This window comes from Cupressus sempervirens, chromosome 8, assembly GCF_028749045.1.
Source record: "Cupressus sempervirens isolate cs-2001-9-10 chromosome 8, ASM2874904v1, whole genome shotgun sequence".
NCBI lineage: Eukaryota > Viridiplantae > Streptophyta > Pinopsida > Cupressales > Cupressaceae > Cupressus > Cupressus sempervirens.
Window position 1 is genome coordinate 561,800,545 of NC_143125.1, and position 10,225 is coordinate 561,810,769.

The window sequence follows — 10,225 nt, forward strand, 5'->3', positions numbered from 1 at the left end:
AAGATTATAAACATGAGGACAATTACATTATTAAGATTTGAAACTTTTGTTATAAGATTGATATCAATAAACTTATGTTCTTACATTAACTTTCAACAAAAGAACAATTATTTAAATGACAATGTAAATGTATTAGAGTTTAGATTCATTGAAAGTTTATAATCAAAATCAACTATAAAACTTTTAGACAATTATCAATTTACAAATTAATTCATATTAAAAAATAACTTTAAGGAAAAACAATTTAACTAGAATTGAATATATGTATATCAAATTTATTAATTTTAAACATTTCAACTATTTTTAACATATTCCTAAACCATCAAAATCTTACTAAATTTAAATTTAATGAAATAAAAACTAACTAAATATAAATCAATAATACATTTTAACTAGTTAAAATCATATCAGTATAGCACTAACATTACACTAATTTAAATGATGGTAGATCTTATAAATTAACATTAATTTAACATGATACTTAATTCATAACCAAACTACATTTATCATTCTAATTTTAATACAATCGCAAATCAAATACCAAATTCAATTGTCACAAAATTAAAACTATAATAGCAACTAAACTATATTCAAAATATATATATTCAAAGACTAATTTAATATTAATCTTAAAATTAACTATTTTTTTTAAACTAATGATTATGTTATGGCTTCCTAAGTTGATTAACAACTAAATTAATTGTAAAACCCAACTAACTACATCTAATTTCTATCTTAATTTAAATATTTTAAATAACTAAAATAACTAACTCTAATTTAAATATCATCTACAAAGCTAAACTAAGTTACTAATATTAAAATACTTAACAAAATAAATCTAAAATTCACTAAATTAAGATCTTTATTCTAAACAACCATACCTAAACCATTTTAATTAAAACTAAAACTAATATGCAAATTTCGAAACACTACTATAATATTTACTTCTAACTACATTTAACATATCCTAACAAAAAACTAACACTAGAACAAAAAAAAGATAATAATAATAATAATATACCATTAATAACAAAAACATTTGAACTAACCTAATCTACATACTAACAACTAACTACTAACCCTACTCCCCTAAGACCCTACACCCTACACCCTACCCCCACTAACCCCACGCGCTTCCCAAGCGATGCACTTGGGATAGCGCATTGCCCAAGTGGAGGTGGGCAGGGTACTGACCAAAGCCTACCATAAAAGTGGCATCCAAGCCAAAAGGGAAAGAATTAAACTAAAACATGTTAATTTCTTTCCTTTACACATTGCAAGGGGGGGGCGGGGGGGTGTGGGTGGTAATAACCAAGGAGGTGATAGGGTGATGTCACCCATATGATGACTAAAGACTTAGCAATAAAAAAAATTTCTTAAACAAAACTTATTCAATACCATGGGAATTGACACCCAGGAAGGGATGAGAGCATTAAACCCATAAAGTTTACTAGGTAGGAAAAGTAGATATTAAGGATATTAGCTTACTTGAAATTTCATTTTTTTTTTATTGTCTTTGTTAATTCCATTACTATATTTAATTAGAAAGAAAACAATATCTAAAATAAACACAAAAGGATAATAAGAGAATCTCTTAGATTCTCTGTCTCAATGGGGAGCATTTAAATTGCTCCCCATACAAAATCCAAAGAGTTTTTGCTCTCTTGGTACATTTTTTTTTTTTTTTTTAGCTTAATTTTTCTAAGTAAAGATTTGCAAGCAATGTATTTGATTTTTCTAAAAGAGGTATTATTATTTTATGTTCTTAATGGCTTTAAAACATAGGTTCAAATAGTTTGTTCACAACAATACAATATGTATTTGATCTTCTAATAGGTACAAATTGAATTAAAATATTAATTATATCCATCTTCCTTTCTTAACATACTTAAACTCAAAATTTGCATAATTGAATGTCATCACATTCATCCTATTTTGATGTGCATCTTTCCAAATTAAAATTTACAATTAAATCACATGACAAGTAGTTATACTCAAACATCAATTTTTTATTGGCAAACCTGATTCAAGGGCTCAACCAGGAAAGAATCAGGAAGAAAACCCGACTTCGTTGTGAATCCAACAAAGTTTTGAGATACAAATTACATAGGATTTCAATCCTGAATTACAACACTTAAATGAAATTTCCTTCATGACCCTCAACAAGGGTTGCATATCCATTTTTGCAATACATTTCTACGAACCGTGGAGGAAACAAAATCTAATCGGGTGATAACAAGCAAGATCAAGAACAATTCAACCATGCATATTAACACAAGGTTTTCACTATAAGATTCACAATGAATCAACACTAAGGAAAGGTGGATTCTTCCAACTAGGAGAAGTCAAGCACAACACCAAAAAAAAGCCCAATCGGGGCTATATACCAAGAACTTTCATTCTTCCATTTCAACATATCATAATCATACAAGGTTTGTGCTGACAGGTACGAGCCCATAACACCCTACCATTTCTCACTCTTCTCATCCTAAGAAGAGACTCTATACTGGTTGGATTTCGACTAAACAGACCTTTCCCAAAATTGGTCACTTTTTCCCTCTCCAAGGGTGAGTAATACCAAAACACCCATGCAAGAAAAATCTCAAAATTGCAAATGTAAACATGAAAGGAAATCATTCAAAAAAATAACATGGTTTTCAAGCTTCCCAACATACCCACAAACATACAAACATTCAAATAGAGACAAGGTAGCATAAGCATGAACCAAGGATGAAATCTGAACAAGGGAGATGAGAATTCCAACCTTCACAAGAGGTAATGGCAATGAACAAGTTTGAGTAAAGCTTCCCTTTCCTTGCTTCAATCTTCAAGAACTCCTCTCTAAATGTAGAGATTGGGTAACAACCTCCACAAGTCCAAGAAGAGCCTCTAAATAGGCCTCCAACTCAACCACCCAAGAGGAGCAATAACTACTTGCAACCACTAGCGATTCTAGAAACTCCTAACTCAACCTACACTATGGTTAAACCCTAAGTGGAGATGAGGTGAGGTAACTCATGATAACCATGGTCAATTTTCGCACAAAGGCAAAAAAAGACTTTTTGAGTGACCTCAAAAGTAAATAAAATGGGCTTAGGGGTTGGAAAACACCCCTAACCCATACCCATACCTTTGGGTATAATAATTTCATGATTTAAAGCCTTAGGAATAGGTTTAGAGCCAAACAAAAGCTAGGAAATAAAATAGGACCATTTAACAACTCAAAAATGGAAATTAAGCACTAATCTAGATTAGGGATGACTAAACTTGATTAAGAACCCAATTAGAAAATTGACACTAACTTATACCAACATAGGTCCATGGGTTCCACAATTAACCCTAACTAGCACGCTAAAGAGCACAACAATTCACGAGTGTAAGCGACACTAAAAGAACATAGTTATGAACATTAACATTCACTGAACATAGAGAGATACATACATACATCTCACAATACAATACTTGAATTAAGAACAACAAGGTTTCCAAAATTAACACATAAAGATAAGTTATGTTCCTCCCTTATTTTCTTTAGCTAAAATATCTGCACACTCATTGCACACATCAGTAGTCCTGAAAATCACATGTACATATGTATATATACGTATCAGGAATCACATAAATTAAAACATCCATCTATAACAAAAATTAGGATTTCATTCATCCTAATTAATTCTTAACAAATTAAAATTTCCTAAACCAAAATATCAATCCTACATTTACTTATTTCATCAACATACATATGCATAAAACTTTAAATCACGAACTCAAATATCTGAAAATATCATCACACAACATGAAATAATATAATATGTTCTAAGCATCAGATAATGTCTCGACATCTCGAATCATGAGTAACAAAAAGATAAAGTAACAACTAAGGCGACGAAGGGTCGGGGCGACGCCTCACAAATTATAATAAAACTATTATTTACTTAAAATTTAAATTAGAAAAACAACATTTATTCTTTAGAGATAATTCAAGAGTCTTAACAAATGATTGAGAATGTTTTTGACACCAATTGATTAAATTAAAGAACACAAACGATAATACTAAATAAAAAATGGAATGTGATCCTACGGTCCTAAAACTGAATTGTTGCTCTCAAGCAGTCTTCTTGATACGTGAAGAGTGACACATTGTGATAACTTTAATCTTCCATACGTATTATACATTATCTTGGCAAGGGTGAAGAGCTTTGATTGAGTTAAACTTTTCAATGGTGTAGTTCTTTTCTAGTTTTAGTGCATGGATTTGTCAAAAATGGTATCTTTTGGTGACATTCCCTACCTAATCCTACATTTTGCAACTTTAATTGTGTTATTTTTTTTTGAAAGTGCATTATTTTTCATCTACTCTCTAGATCTATAATTAGAATATATGGTTGTGTAGAAAAAATTATCACTTTCAAAAATAGGTCCTCTCTTTGCTTTGTATTGCTTCAAAATTGTTGTACATTGTAAAGGTCCAAATTTGTACTCCATAAAGAGATTGTAAACAACAAAATCAGATGTCTACTAAGGCTAAAATTGGCAAGTTTCCATTGTAAACACACTACATATAAAATGCCAAAAGCATCTTTTTGGGGGGGTTTCTTGATTGAGTGAAAAGTGGGGGTGTTCTTGGTGTTTTGTTCCTCTTTTGCTGATATTTTCTTTAATTTTCTACATCATGGGAAATTTTAATTTTCCAAAATTAACTCAACATAACTATGGTACATGGTCCATTAAAATGTTGTGTCATTTAATGCATAATGTAGTTTCTCAATATGTAGATGTTACCCTTCCTAAACTAATAAGTGATCAAGTATCTGCTAGTGAAATCAATGATTGGAAAATAATAGATACGAAAACCCTAGGTGATATTTGTTTGGGGGTTGATGTCAAGATCATGTATTGGATTAGGAAGTCTAATACATTGAGAAAATCTTGGGATACCCTCAAAAACTTGTATGGTAAAGTGTTTGAGGAGGATGTTTACAAAATTAAAGATGAGCTTGTCTCCTTAGATCCCAAGTCATTTGATTCCATACAAGATTTTATGATAAAGGTGAATGAATCAAGAAAAAAGCTTGATGATTATGGGAGTCCTATTAAAGATGATAGGTTGATATATCTCATTAATAATAAGCTGCCATTTGAGTACTCCACATTTGTTTCTTCTTATAACACATCAAAGACTACTTTAGGGTCTAACTATCAGAAAGTCTCTTTTGATCCCTATGTTGAACTATTGGATGATGAATAAAAGAAGTTGAAATAATTGGCGATTCTCATTCACCCAAGTCAAAGTCATTGGTGGCAAATAATGAGGGTTCTCAAGATTTCGCTGGTCAATCTTCAAATAAAGGAAAGTGCAAGAATAAGAAGTGGAAGACTAACAAATTAGAGGATGTAGAAAAGACAACACCAGCATCAAATCGACAAGGCAAGTCTTCCTTGAATTCAAACAAGAATGGGGACACTAATAAGGAGAAGAAAAAGTGTGCCTATTGCAAGAAGAATACGAATGTTATCATAAAAAGATTGATGAGTTGACAACCATTACGAAGAAACATAATGTTCCACTACCTAATTCTTATAAGGAGAAAGGATATTCTTTAGATTGAAAGGGAAAAGGACAAGTACTCATGGAAAATTCAAATTCTTCAATAGAATGGATTCTTGACTTAGGTGCCTCATATCATATGGGTTCTTTGAAAAGATATTTTTCTTCATTGAAGAAGTCTAAGGTACCACACATCTTTGTAGGAGATGATACAAAAATGGAAGTTGAAGGGAATGAAAATGTGGAGATGAAAAATGGAGAGTTCAAAGATGTTCTCTATGTTTCAAACCTAAGTTCTAATCTCCTCTCAATTTACCAAATAAGTCACCTTGTAGATGGCAACAAAGTTGAGTTCCTTCCTGATTTAGTAAAGGTGTGCAATCTAAAAGATGAGTAAGTGGTCATAGTGGGGAAAGTTAATCATGAAAAAAGGTTCTACTCTTTCTCTCACTTTGTGCCTAAGTCTCCTTCACAAGCCTTTTTGACTGATTCCAATTGAAAAATCCAATTATGGCATGAGTGGTATGGACATCTTGCCTTCCACTATCTTTAGCAACTTTTCTCAAACATTATGGTCAAAGGTCTTCCTACAATCAACTTTTCCCAAGGTGAATGCTCAACATGTACAATGGATATCCATCTAGAGGATAAGTTACATAAAGGGAAGTCTTTAAGAGCACTAGTTGTTCTTCAAATGGTTCACATGGTACTAGCAAGTCCTTTTGTAGTGACATTAGTTAGCTAGAGTCACTACATCCTCTCTTTCATTGATAACTATTCATGCTAGACTTGGGTCTACTTTCTTCATCACAAGAATGAAGTGTTGTACACATTTCTAGCCTTCAAGACTAATGTTGAAAAGCATTTAATGAAATCCATCAAGATTATTTAGATGGACAATGAAAGTAGATACATGAACAAAAGACTTGGAGACTTTTGCAAATTTCAAGGTATTGATCTTCAAAATTGACCAAAATTCAGTCCGCATAAGACAAATGTTGCAACGCTGAGAATACAAACTCTTAAGTCAATGGCAAGTTGCATGATACAAGACAAGTCTCTTGATCCATCACTTGATGTCAAAGCAATTAATAGTGCCAATCACATACTAAACAAGTCTCCTCATAATTCCTTAGATGGCAAGACACCTTTTGAGGCATGGTGTTGTCAACACTCCACATACATACATAGCTACAATGATAGGTCTAGCACAATAGGGTACACCTTGTCTTCCAGCTCTAGTATCAATGGATGACTTCTTGGTTGACATTTTAGGTTTGTTTGTGGAGTCCTACATAGTAGATTCAGGAGAAGACATTGATGATATACATCTTTTTTTTGATGAAGAAGAACCTTCTTTAAATGTATGAAGAAGGCATCATTGATCTTCAAGATTCTTTCAGCACATAGTGGAAGCTTATCATTTATACATCTTCCATTATTTATTCTAAAGGGGTGGAACATTATTCAACATTCCTAGATTAGCTTCTACATTGGAGCAACTATCACTAATCAACACTCTTCAATCCAGAGTGGGGGGGGGAATTCCTTGTCTCTCTTCTTATATTTCTCTATTGTATATACTTGATGTATGTTGTAATGTGGGAGTCTTGATTACTCCATCCATCCATGCAACTCATCTTTTCATCTCTGTTTTTTGGGGAGGGTTTTTCCCAAAAGCTTTTCTATTTTTCTCTACTTTATGAGAGATTGCATTCCATTATGTACTTGGGTCCCTAACATGGCCTAGTACCTAGAACCCATCTTGCATTTCATCCTAGTTTTCATTAGCCTAAGTGCATTCCCCTAAGTTGTACTTAAGGGGGGGTGTTGGTGTAAATAAGTATTTATTATTTACACTTACTTAAGTTTACTTAGGTTATTGCATCATTTTATCATTTATTAGTGAGTTGCTTAGGAGTGAGTTGTCATGTTGACAACATTAGAGTAAGAAACTCTAATTTAGCACATGGTGTCTACAACACTAGAGTTTTCATAATTGACTAAGTTTTCATATAGAAAACACAGTTATTAGCACTCTTAATTAAGCACATGTTGTCTACAAATTAATTTTGTATGCTACATCTTTGTACTCTTATCATCTCATTATCGCACTTACTCTTGTGCTTAATGGAGGATAACCCACTTCTAGTGGACATTTACTTGGTTGTATGACTTATCATGTTTCTAACTTCTAGGCATTCTAGAAGCTTTCCAAAGGCCTTAATATGCAAACACTCCTAGTGTACTTTGAGGCATATTGAATGAATATCATATTGTTATTCTGATGATACTCTTTTGGTCTATTATTGTTCTTGTGCTTGTGTTCCTTGGTCTTCGGTGATTTTTCCCTAAGGAAAATTCTTACAAATAGTTTCAGAATAATATTGGTTCATAAATTTCTTTAACCAATCTCATTCATTGTAAGTAGAATGTTGAAGAGAAAGTTAGTAAGTCTATTGGTAGATTTAAACATTTTTATGCTCAAATTTTTTATCCCATTCTTGATCATGATATTCAATTCATCTTTATTTATAATATACAAAAAAACATTAGAGATAAGATTCTATTTTATGATTATGCTTCCTTTCCACACATATGTGTAGTGCTTTACTATTACTAGTTACAAGTGAGTCAACTTGAGAGCTCTACTCTAATTGCTTTTATTTCTAGTGATAAGGGTTGTGCCACCAAACATTCAAGAAAGTCCTCTACATATTAAAAACTTTATAAAAATAAAATGTCCACATATAGATGGTGATCAAGTGGCTACTACATCTCTAGGTATGACTACTTTTTCCTCTATATTTTGTCTTAATCATCAATATACTAAATTATCCTAGCCTTTTCTTGAGGTGATGAAAATGTTTATTAATGCTCATGTTCTTAATCTTCCTCCTATTTATTGTATTGATCCTATTAAACCTTTTTCTAATAGTTTTGATTCTAAATCTTTTTGTCAATATCACCATCAATGAAGTCATGTTACTCAAATTTGTTATGGTTTGAAGAATTCTATTCAAGACCTTATTCATTCTAAGGCTATTTATGCTGATTCTTGAGTTAATCATAAGAATAAGTTTTTTGTGTCACCTAATTAGCATTTGTAGATTTACATTGATCCATTACCTTCACACTCAATGAATGTCATTCATCAACCTGCGTCTTCTTATTGCCATGTTTCTTATGACGAGAAGATAGAAGAGGTGAATCATGTGGTTAATCTTGTTTAGTTAGAGTGTCAACCACTAATTTCTTGTCCACTTCATCCTTAACAAACACCACCTATTATTATCTTTAGTCAATCTAATATGTTCAAGGCACCCAATGGTCCTATTTACATTATTGCTAGAGTACCTCATATTACTTTTCATAGTACTTTGGTGATCCTTCCCTTGTAATGAATTTTATCACCCAAGTTTGTGATGTGGATCCTAATTAGACTAGGAGGTATATTCAATGTGGTTTCCCCCAAAATTATTTCTATAGGGGTTTGGGGGAAGCACCCTAGTTGAGCTCCCCATCATAGTATACGGTGAGCTTGATGGGAAATGCACTTGTAGGGGTCTTTGAGGGTAGTATCCTAGAAACCAAAAATGAATCTACTATTTTAAAAAGGCATTGACTATTATTTTTCTATTAGACAATATATCGCATCCCTAAGTATTTAAGCATGAAAAATCTTGTACAGAATGGCTTAGGGTTAGGGATTTTATAATGTATGATGAGATTGTATCTTCTTGTAGTAGTATCAAGATGCAAGGAATTGTGGATTGTAATCATTGGGTAGTAATAATATTGGACTTGCTATTGTGGATGTAGCCTAGGGATTAGGTGAGCCACATTAAATCTTTATGTCTTGTGTTCACTTTTGTGCAATTTATTATTTTCTAATATTGGTTATATGATGCAAGAGCATCTAGAGGTATAAGGGAAATCTTGTGTCACCCAAAAAAAGTATGTAGACTTAACTTTTGTTTCATGTGTTTTCATTTCTCGATACCCATTTGGGTCAAATAAAGGTTCCAACTCTCACAGTTCCACTATTAGTGTTCTAGGTTAGAGTATTTGAACACCTTGGGATACATGTAAATGTAAAAAAAAATAGGAGTATGTAATTGAGCCATCATTTTGGTGAACTGAAGGTGTAAATTGTTCGGATAATTGTAATTGTAATTTAGAGCATTCTAGAAAAAGAATCAAGTCAAAAGGTCCCATGGTTTGAAAGTTATTACTGCTTTTCAATTTTTGGAGACCTCCTAAGAATACTTCAAAGTCAGATTTAAGGTATTAAATGACCTCATATAGGGCCAAGAAATGGGGGATAAGAAAAGCTGGTCCATAGGGCTATAAAGAACTTCAAGAGCTTTCCAGAAATGTAAACGATTTATCAATTGGAGCTACGGTTCAAAAGTTATGCCTCCTAGAAGCTCGATTACCTTTTTCAGACTCTTCTAATTTTTTGCCAACTTCTAATGCGACTTCTGGAGCCTTCTATTTGGTCGGTGGATGCCAACTAGCACTTTCTACAATGTATTCCTAATCCTTAACCCTTTGGGATCTATTTAAGAACATTTCTAGCATTGTAAAAGGCAGTTCAAAGTGGAGTTTGAGAGAAGGTATTGAAAGGAGAAATTATCTCCAGATTTATGCTAATGTAAGCCCATATGGCATGTG